Here is an 11352-nt window from a genome sequence, read left to right on the forward strand (position 1 = left end):
GTGACCTCTGCTGGTCTGGCAAAATGGATAAACCATATCCTGTGAAACCTTTCCAATCCATGTCCCTGTCTAAATGTCTTATAAATATTGTTATTGTACCTGCCTCAACTACCTCCTCCAGCGGCTCGTTCCATACACCCACCACCCTTTGTGTGGAAAAGCTGCCCCTCAGGTTCCTATTAAATCTTTCCTCTCTCACCTTGAAGCCGTGCCCTCTAGTTCTTGAATTCCCCTACCCTGGGCAAGAGACTCTGTGCATTCATCTATCCACCTCTCACCTCACGCTCCTGTGCACCTGGCCTGCCCGTTCTCTACTTATACTTCAGGCCCTCGAGTCCCGGCACTAGACACAAGATGCATCAACAATCTAAATCTCCACACAATGTATTCAGTGACGGGTCGTTTTTAATTGGGGGATATTCAGATTCCTACGGGCGCACTGCTGAGAATGGCACTTGATGCTTCTCTCCACACGATGGCGACAACATCCACCATCATCAGATGCTCAACAAAATCAGGGCAACAATCTCATTGACTGAAAATCACAGCATCAATGACGTAACGTTGCAATGTTGGTTAAATTATGATCAAGGCTTGCGTTTACATGGTAGAATGTAGAGTTTACAGCACAGGGCTGCTGGTGCTTATGCAACAAATAAGCTTGCTCCCAGCTGGAGTAACTCATCGGGACAGGCAGCATCTCTGGATAGAAGGAATGGGTGACGTTTCATAGAAACATAGAAAATAGGTGCAGGAGTAGGCCATTCGGCCCTTCAAGCCTTCACCGCGATTCAATATGATCATGGCTGATCATCCAACTCAGTATCCTGTACCTGCCTTCTCTCCATACCCCCTGATCCCTTTAGCCACAAGGGCCACATCTAACTCCCTCTTAAATATAGCCAATGAACTGGCCTCAACTACCCTCTGTGGCAGAGAATTCTAGAGATTCACCACTCTCTGTGTGAAAAATGTTTTCCTCATCTCGGTCCTAAAAGATTTCTCCCTTATCCTTAAACTGTGACCCCTTGTTCTGGACTTCCCCAACATCGGGAACAATCTTCCTGCATCTAACCTGTCCAACCCCTTAAGAATTTTGTAAGTTTCTATAAGATCCCCCCTCAATCTTCTAAATTCTAGCGAGTACAATCCGAGTCTATCCAGTCTTTCTTCATAAGAAAGTCCTGACATCCCAGGAATCAGTCTGGTGAACCTTCTCTGCACTCCCTCTATGGCAATAATGTCCTTCCTCAGATTTGGAGACCAAAACTGCACGCAATACTCCAGGTGTGGTCTCACCCTTTCAGGTCGAGACCCTTCTTCAGACTGAGAGTCAGGGGAGAGGGAGAAACAGAGATAAGGAAGAGTAAGGTGTAAAAACGAGGAATCAAAGGGGACAAAGTTCAAGGAATCAAAGATCTACACTTCCTTATGCAGTGCAGTCCACAAGGTCCCAGTGCGATCGGCCTGGTTGCAGGAGGATAAAGAGTCGGGGAACTGAAGGCTACGTGGGCGGAAGAAGTAGATTCGGCACGCGTCTGCTCAGATTCTGGGCGGCACAGGTAGTGATGCAGCAGGTAGTGCCGCTGCCTCACAGTACTTACTATCTGTCTGCAGTTTACACATTCTCCGTGACCTTTGGCTGCTACAGTTTGCTCCCTAGGTTAAATGACCTCTGTAAATTGCCCCTGGGGTGTAGGCACTGGATGAGACAGTGGGATAACATAGGACTCGTGTGAATGGGTGCTCAGTGGTCGGTGTGGACTCGATGGGCCGAAGAGCCTGCTTCCATGCTGTGTCTTTCAATCAGTCGAACTGAGTGGGGACGTTGATGTGTTTGTATTGATGGCCAGGATTCCCATACAACAACAGTGCCTCTACTACAGAGGTATGGTCGAGACAGGCCTGATGAAAGCTCGGATGAAAGGACATCAGTCTGAAACATTCACTTTGTCTCTCCCTCCACAGAGACTGCTGAGTGTTCTCAGTATTCTCGGTTTTTATTTCTGGTTTCCTGCAGCTGCAGGTTGTTCTTGCCTTTCATTGTCTGTGTGGTGTCCCACAGACCTATATCCAGCCACCTGTATAACTACAAGGGTCCCAGTCTCAGAGACAGGATATAGTGAGAGAGGTGGGTGGGTGGGTGTGTCTGTGGACAGGGTAGTGATGGGGATGGGAACAGGAGTGTAAATGCAGGAATGTAAGGCAGCCATTCACAATTGCAAGTGGTAAATAGCTGGCGTTGGTTCGTTGGTTCTCACACAAGCCAGGGGCATTGTGAGGTGGACAATGAGGGAGGGAGGTGATTGAAGTCCCAGGGCTTTTTAGTGAACGCTGGCTGCTCACTGTGAAACGCCGGCTGCATTTCCAAGGTCACATCCTGCAGTGATCTCTCCCCGAGTGAGGTGGAGTGGAGGAGATGCAGAGCAGCGTTAGGGAAGGGGGTTCAAACGGGGTCAAAATTCATGCTGGCATTGTGGAGCTTTTTATCTATTAGATCATATCTGGGTCAGAGATCGCATAAAGACAGAATCCTTAGCCTGCAGCACAAAGGCTATTCACAGAACGACGGCTATTCAGTCGCCTCTCCTCACCCACAGCCAATCTGCAGCCATTCAACATCTTCTTTGAAGCTCGGAATTTTAAAGTTTGAAAAACAAGGAGCAGAAACTTTGGGTTATTTAGTGTAAGTGCTATTTAAATATCTTCCAAAGGGATATCTATATCCCTCGTATATCAGGTGGGAACCAAAGTGTGATGCAGAGTCTCCTGAAGTTGTTGCAAAACTCCACAAAACAACATTACACACAGATAGTATTACCTCTGCCTCATCTAGTTATGCTTTATAACTCACAGCTTTAAGCTCACCCTCACCAGAGATTCACGGCAGTAATTTGTGATGTTCTCATACCATTGCCGTTTGCAAATTGAAGGCACCTGCTCCACACAATCCCAGGTTAAATGTGTCTCCGTAGAGTCCTTAGCAGCAAGGCATTGCGAGAGGTTTAATAGGGACCGAGTGACACAGTGGTTATGTTTAATGCACCAGAGATCTTCAAGCAGTCCTAATGATGCGGATATAGGAGTTAACATCTCACCAGAGCAACTGAGAATTTAAATTCAGTTAATTGGATCATCCAGAACTGAAAGCTAGTATTCTTCAGGTCAAGTCGAGTTTATTGCCATCTCATAAGGACGGTCGATTAGTAATGGTGACCGAATAAAAACTGCAGGTTTGATGTGAACTCCTACTTGATTCATTAAGGAATGACTTAGTGTTCATGCACACGTTAGCCCACACATGCCTCCTGCCATCTCATTGAGTTTGGGCTTCCTGTGAACTGTTACACTGGTGCTGGGTACTTCCCCGGGCACCCCAGAGATTATCTAGAGGTGGTTTCCCCAGTGGAATCCAGGAAGAGGAACTCACCTACTGTACTGACTGTCTACGCAAGACTCCACATGTCGACTAGACCACCATGTCCTGGCAATCACTCCCCCAGACAGTAGATGGACAGATGCAAACGTCTTACAGAACTCACAATGACAATGCGCAGTTGCCTTTCTATCAGAGTCAAAACAAACAGCTGAGATTGCTACTGTAGCACCCCAACAATTACGGGCAGGAGAGGCAATTGGATTAGAATGGAGACAGCCAGTTGGGTTAGTATCCTCCTAAAAGCTGTAAAGCCAGATTGATAGCAGTGGTTGAATCTCACTCATTGATGTTGTCTCCCGATTTATCTATCTACCTCGTTCTCTCTCTCATTCTCTCTCTATTTGAAGAAGGATCCCAACCAGAAACGTTGTCTGTCCATTCCCTCCACAGATGCTGCCTGACCCGCAGGGCTCTTCCAGCACTGTGTGTTTTGTGCAAGATTCCAACACCTGCTGGTGTCTGTATCTGGTCTAGTTACTTGGAATCTGCCTGTCTCAGGGGGTGGAGAATGGAAATGGGAGACCTGGAGATGGGAGGATGGGAGATAGGGTTGGGAAGGGAAAGGAATTAGGAGGTGGAGGCAGGGGGGCAGGAAGGTGAGAGTGGGCAGATGGGAAAGGGATGGAGAAGCAGGAAGACATTGTGTGGAGCATTAGCATCACTGGAATGGCATCTTCTGCATAATTCCTACTCTTAGGTTTTTATTTGCTATCTTTCTGAATAAACGAGTTAAAATTGATCCAGATAATGGGCTTATATTGAAAGTTCAGCTGTATCTCCTGCCTCGTGCTCTATCGGAGAACTCTACATTCACTACAGTTCTGTTGTCTTCAGTACCATCAGCTCCTTTTAACACAACTGCTCCGTTCATTATTATTTCTCTGAGCAACTGGTCGGTTTATGACTTTGCTAGGAGCTGTTGGTTGGGTGGGGGTGAGGAAGAAAGGAATGGGTTTAAGAACTGAACATAATCAGGCTCAGTCTAGAAAACATTATGGAGTCTCAACACTCCCAGTCTGAAGAAGGGTTTCGGCCCGAAACGTCGCCTATTTCCTTCGCTCCATAGATGCTGCTGCACCCGCTGAGTTCCTCCAGCAATTTTGTGTACTCCCAAAGGACAACTTGGTTGCTTGATCATTGCAGCAGAAGTGAGAATAGAACACAAATGGATGGAAATGAGAAACGGCCATTTGGTGTTTAAGACACTTCTTGCCAATCAACCACATACAATCTTAACTATCTTGGCTGTTCACTAATTTATTTAATCAGTTGAGGAAAGTGAATAACTCCAATTAATGGTTTCCAAGAGCTCAAACTCTGCAATTAACTCCTATCTCCAGGATATCAATTAAAGGGGAGAGTAAGTCATACCTGTAGCGTGTGCGTGAGTACATCATACCTGTAGTGTGTCCGTGAGTAAGTCATACATGTAGCATGTCCGTGAGTACATCATACCTGTAGCGTGTGCGTGAGTACATCATACCTGTAGCGTGTGCGTGAGTACATCATACCTGTAGCGTGTGCGTGAGTACATCACACCTGTAGCGTGTCCGTGAGTAAGTCATACATGTAGCATGTCCGTGAGTAAGTCATACCTGTAGCGTGTGCGTGAGTAAGTCATACCTGTAGCGTGTGCGTGAGTACATCATACCTGTAGCGTGTGCGTGAGTACATGATACCTGTAGCGTGTCAGCGAGTAAGTCATCTTATATAACAAGGTGGCAGTTATTGCAAATGGCTGCATGTTTGTCAAGTCTGGGAACTGCAAACGGCGGGTGATGCAACGATGCAGCTGCTGAATATCTGCAGCAACCCTGGCTGCTGTTTGTGTGAAGTTTGCGCATCCTCTCCATAACCGCATCTATTTCTTCAGGGTGCGTCAGTATCCTTTCACACCCCAAAATCAAGCTGGGAAGTTAAATGGCCCTTGGTGTAGATGGTTGACAAGTGTAGATGAGTTGGTGATAGAATAGGTCACAGGTAAATACATGACAGGAATGAACTGAGAGATGGGCCAAATGGCCTCCTTGCATGTTCTGAGAAGTGCAGTATACGGTTCACATCCATCAGGCTGTTCTTCATGCACTACAACTTTACATTCAACACCATCTCTTCCAACTCATTGTCAGACTCGGGGGAACTTGGTCTCTGCTCTAAGTACTCCCCTGACTCTCATTTTGAAGAAGGGTCTTGACCCGAAACATCACCCATTCCTATTAATCCAGAGATGCTGCCTGACCCGCTGAGTTACTCCAGATTTTTGTGTCTATCTTTGGTTTAAACCAGCATCTGCAGTTCCTTCCTCCACATTTCCTCTGCTCTAAGTGTGTTGGTTTATACACTCTCATGGTTTGGGTTTTACGTGGAATAACTGATCATATATTGTGGTTGTTGTTGTGTCTAATGTGCCTGTAACTCTGCAGCGTTAGAATCTCATTGTTCCTGCGTATCCGGTACTTGTGACAAATAAACATTTGATCTCTTGCTCGTGTGAAGTGCAGTGCCCTGGAATTCATTGATCAGCCAGTGAAGGATACAAGATACATGTACCAATTGGTGCAGTGAAATGTGTTGTCACCATACAGCCATACGAATAATAATGAGCACAGAACACGATAGACTTTAACACAAACATCCCCACACAGCGGCATCAAAGTTTCCCACTGTGAGGCAAGGCACCAAAATTCAGTCATCCTCCTCCGTTGTTCACCCGTGGCCGGGGGCTCCCGAACCCCTCGCCGGGGTGATGGAACTCCGACGTCGGAACGGGAGAACATCCTCAACGGTTTGGACATCCGAATCGGCCACTTCCTACCGGAGTCCGCGGCTCCCGAAGTCCATAGGCCGCGCTGGGCGGAGATTCAACGCTGGCGGCCCTCGGCAAAGGGTCTCAGGGACTCCTCGATGTTGGTCGGCGCCGCCCGCGGCTTGGAGCTCTCCAAACCCCAGCTTCGCGATGGTCGATGCTGGGGTTTGGCCCAGCGCTCCGGAGCTCCAAACGGCGATCCAAGTGAGGCATCGCCCGCTCCGCGGTGACTCCAGCGCTGTGCCGCCACTGCTGAAGCTTTGGTCCGGTCCCCAGCAGGAAAGGCCGCGCCAATCCAGCTTCCGACTCGGAGAATAGTCGCATCCTCGCCAGGAAGTAACTGGGAAACGGTTTCCCCCTTACCCTACCCCCCTCCCCACATAGAAAAACTGAAGAAACCTCGAAAACACACTTTTAAAACAGACTAAAATATTTAAAAAGATAGAAAAACAGACAGACTGTAGGCAGAGGCTGCCGTCAATGCGGCGCCCCCTGGTGGCTTTAATGTGTTTAATGTGAGATTTTAACTTCTGAATGGCTTAAATTAAGCTCGCGACCCTAGTCACACAAACACACGTCTTGACTGTCGAGGATAGTTTGCACTATGATGTGTTCTAGATTGTAATGGATGTGTAGATGCTTATTGAAATGTTACATGGTGAATGATGGAGAGGTGTTTTGACATTGGACTAGGCCTTTGCACCTTCTCTGAATGACTGCCCACATAGGTCACAGAGTCAGAGAGAGATACAGTGTGGACTTACATAATGGTCACATGCTACAAATACCATCGAGGGAAGTGGTTTAGATTTAGTAATAAATAACAAGTCAGATCAAGTTAAAAGCCTAATGGTGTAACTAAACCATTGGTATTATTGTGGTCAGAATATCACCAAGCAAACTCAAGGGAGACTTTGAAAGCAGAAATATAAACCAACTACTGGGTTTTGTGAAATGGCCAAACCATCTTCAACAGGATGAAAAAGAAAATGTTATTACGAGTGAAAATCTGTTAATCGGTTAGAAACAAAATCCAGAAAATTAACAGAGAAAGTTAAAAAAAAAGCATTAAATTTACTGTGATGGCAAGACATGTTATTGTCAGAAAGGTGGAAAAATACCTATAGATGATAACGAATAATATCAAACTTAAATATTATGTAGTATATGAAAAGTGGCAGCCTCGCCAACAGTCTGTCACGTCCTTCTCTCCTTTGTTGTTTTTTACATGTTACATGTAATTACATGTTAAATGTATGTTTTAGTGTTCTTTAGCTTTGTTTTATGTGGGGGGGGGGTGAGTTTGGGGAAACTTTTAAAATCTGTTTCCTCGACGGAGATGCTATTTTTCCCGTGTCGTATCTCCGTCGACACTGCGGCCTAACGTCGCGGAGCTGGCGGCCTCTTGCTGGACACCGACTGCGGGACTTGGTGATCCCATGGATCGACCTTGGAGCTCCAATTGTGGAGCCTGCGGACTTTAACATCGTGGAGCTCGCGGTCCCTGGTTAGAGGCCGACTTCGACCGTCCCGATCGCAGGAGCTTCGATTGCCCCGGCTGCGGAGAATAAGGAGGAAAGAAGGTAAGACTTTATTGCCTTCCATCACAGTGGGGAACGTGGGGAATCCGCTGTGGTGGATGTTTATGTTAACTTTTATGGAGTTGTGTGTCTTGATGCTTTTTTTTAGTATGACTGTATGGTAATTCGAGTTTCACTGTACCTTAATTGATGCACATGACAAAATACCGTTTGAACCCTTTGCATCTTTGAGTATTTGGTCTACACTCCCATATAAAAGTTCTAGTTCCACTTACAGATACAGTGTGGAAATAAATCCCTTCGGCCCACGGAGTCCTCACCAACCAACCAACACCCGTGATCTATCCTGCACATTAGGGGCAATTTTCCACAAATATCTGTTGTTTCCATGTTACTGATGCTTTGCTCTGTCCATAACTGTGGAAACTCAAACCTGGAGAAGATTTGAGAGGCAGAGGTGAAAACGCCACTGCCACCTAATCAGAATTTGCATAACAGCATTCATCTGAAATATAACTCAATAAACCGCATTATTTATGTAAACGAGGGGAAATGTGGTTTAAAACACAGAATAGGAGTTCAACAATAGTTAAAATTAACAAGATTTCTTTAATGCCCAGCGGAGTTGGAGAGGAAATGAAACTGCATAAAAGCAGTGAGAAAGATGTGTGTGATCGACTCATCTGTTCATAGTCATTGCTGGGTTGAAATTATCAGCACATTACTAACACCTAATGGCTGTTGGTGTAATGGCTCCACTTGGTCACCAGTTTGTGACCATTGAACACAATCACTATTAGGTTTCCATGTAAATCGATCATCCTAAAGACCCTGTCCCACTGTACGAGTTTACCCAAGAGCTCTCCCGAGTTTAAAAAAAAAACAAACTCGCGGTAAGTACGTAGAATGTACGTAGTGGCTACGTCAGAGCTCGTGGATGTCTCGTAGCGGCTCGTAATGCTAACGGCAGGTACTCGGGAAACACGGAAACTCGTGAAGTTTTTTCAACCGTGTGTGAAAAACGTCCAAGAGTAAAAAGATACTCGTGATGAAGTACCATGAGTTTGATTATTTTTTTTAACTCGGGAGAGCTCTTGGGTAAACTCGCATCGTGGGACAGGGGCATAATTGTGACGTTGGCTTCAAGTTACCACATTTATTCAGGAAACGGCAAGTGAAATTACTAAGTAAAACAAGTATGGGGAGAAATGAGTGCTCAGAAGCCAGTTGTCCATAAGGATTCAAGAACGGACCACTCGTTACGAGACCACTGTTCCACAACACAAGGTGAGGGTTAGCTTGGATGAGCACGAGTGTTAGATAGCAGAAACAAGGAGGTGTAACATTGTACTCGCACGCAACATTTGATGAATGAGAGGTCCTCTCATTTCATGGTCCAAAATGTCAACAAGCAACGTTCTAGGGACAGGTGGAGGTGCTCATATGGGAATGACAACCCCCTAATACCATTCATGCTCATTCTGTCCATACGATATGATACGATAGAACTTTATTTATCCCAGGAGGGAAATTGGTCTGCCAACAGTCATAGAACACAAGATACATGAAATTAAAGTGACGAGTGGAAAGTCCAGAGTTGAGGATGTACAAAGATTGGGGAGGGGAGGTGAGTCAGTCTACCCCATGACAGAAAGGGGGAGGAGATGTACAGTTTGATAGCCATAGGGAAAAAGAATCTCCTGTGGCATTCTGTGCTGCTTCTTGATGGAACCAGTCTGTTGCTGAAGGTGCTCCTCAGGTTGACCATTGTGTCATGGAAGAGGTGAGCTGTATTGTCCAAGATGCTCCACAGTTTGAGGAGCATCCTCCCCTCCAAGACTACCTCCAGTGAATCCAATTCCACCCCCAGGACAGAGACAGGCTTCCTGATGAGCTTGTTGGTTCTGTTGGCCTCTGTGGCATGACTGCTTCAGCATGGTGATACTGAATAACAAATGTTACCCATTAACGCCTCTCTCCAAGCCTGTGCCCACTATCATCAGGAAGGTCAAGGACAGTAGGCGCAGGGAAATGACACTGGCACTGAGTCTCCCAAAGTGACCAGCAGGCAGGTGGGACTAGTGCAGATGGGGGCAAGTTGAACCAAAGGGCCTGTTTCCACCGTATTGGACTATGACTTGCCCTGATAATGATTTTGCTGCTCAGTCATCACTGCTATAACAAATCTTTGGACCCATGTATTCATAGACTGGAGGAACACCTTCAATACACAGTCTACTGTAGTTCAGATAGACAACTCGTGACCCAATCTTAAAGGGTATGAGGAGAGGAATACAGACAAAATATTACCTTTACTGGTGATACTTCCGTCCTAAGAATGTGAAATTAAGAGCAGAATGTACTTTCAAGGTGAATACAGCAAGGGCTGGATTCAGAATAGTGTTTACCCTGCTCATTCCCATTATTAACACAAACAAAAACAGAAGTCCTGGAAGAACTCAACTAGTCAAGCCGCATCTGTGGAGAAATAAAAAGCAGTTTGTGCTTCAGGCCAGGAACCTTTCCTGAGAATGCAACATATAACATATAACTCTGAAGGTTGGTTGACAAGAGAATCAATGTGGCATCTTCATTTCAAGTCTGAGGTTCAATCTTCTCAAGGTCTCTTTGAGCAAGAAAGGCATTGGTTGCCCTGGGAAGAGCCATGCCCTTGGACGAACATGGTCCATGTATTGGAGGTAATTGTCGGGGCTTTCTGAACTGGGTTGACGCAGGTTGGGAATTGGCTACAGACTGTCAAACTTGTTTAATGTATTCCACTTCCAAGAGGCAAAGGGGAATTTGGAAACTTGTTAAACTGATGCTTACTCACTGGCCACCTAATTGTATGATGTAAATGTCACGCACACTTTCATAAAGCACTCATTTACTATCTTAATGAGTAGCTCACAATAAATCAAATGACTGACTCACTATAAGACTAACAACAGTAATTTTATTATAATACCTTTAATGTAACCTAAATGGTCGCAGAATTGTTATACAGTGTAGAAAGAGGCTCTTCACCCAGCCAGTTCTCACCGACCAACTAGTTCTGTTATCCCAGTTTTGGATCCAACACACTTGGGACACTTTATAAAAGCTAAGTTACAAACCTGCACGAATTGGAGTGTGGGAGGAAACGGGAGCACCCGGAGAAAACCCACACTGTCACGGGGAGAACGTACAAACTCTGTACCCACAGCACCCGTAGATCAAACCTGTGTCTCTGGCGCTGTGAGGCAGCAACTCTATCGCTGAGCCACTGTTAAAACTATTCAAAATATTATAACTAATTAGACATTGATTATCAAAAGGACATGTTGATCATTGCATAGCAGATATGCAAGAGAACTCCCTTGTAAACGAGATCAGATTGCCCCAGAGCCAAGTGTACACAATGAACATGCAGTGCTTGCTGTTAGATGTTCGACGGTAGAGTTAAGGTTGTAGCACCCACCAATATGGTCACAGAAACATAGCTCCTGATCTATTCTAGAATTTGCAGGCAATAGTGAATGGCAATTGCACAGTTGTGGATTCGAGGGGTTTGATTATTTGAGAGG

Source organism: Amblyraja radiata, chromosome 33, assembly GCF_010909765.2.
Source record: "Amblyraja radiata isolate CabotCenter1 chromosome 33, sAmbRad1.1.pri, whole genome shotgun sequence".
NCBI classification, from domain to species: domain Eukaryota; kingdom Metazoa; phylum Chordata; class Chondrichthyes; order Rajiformes; family Rajidae; genus Amblyraja; species Amblyraja radiata.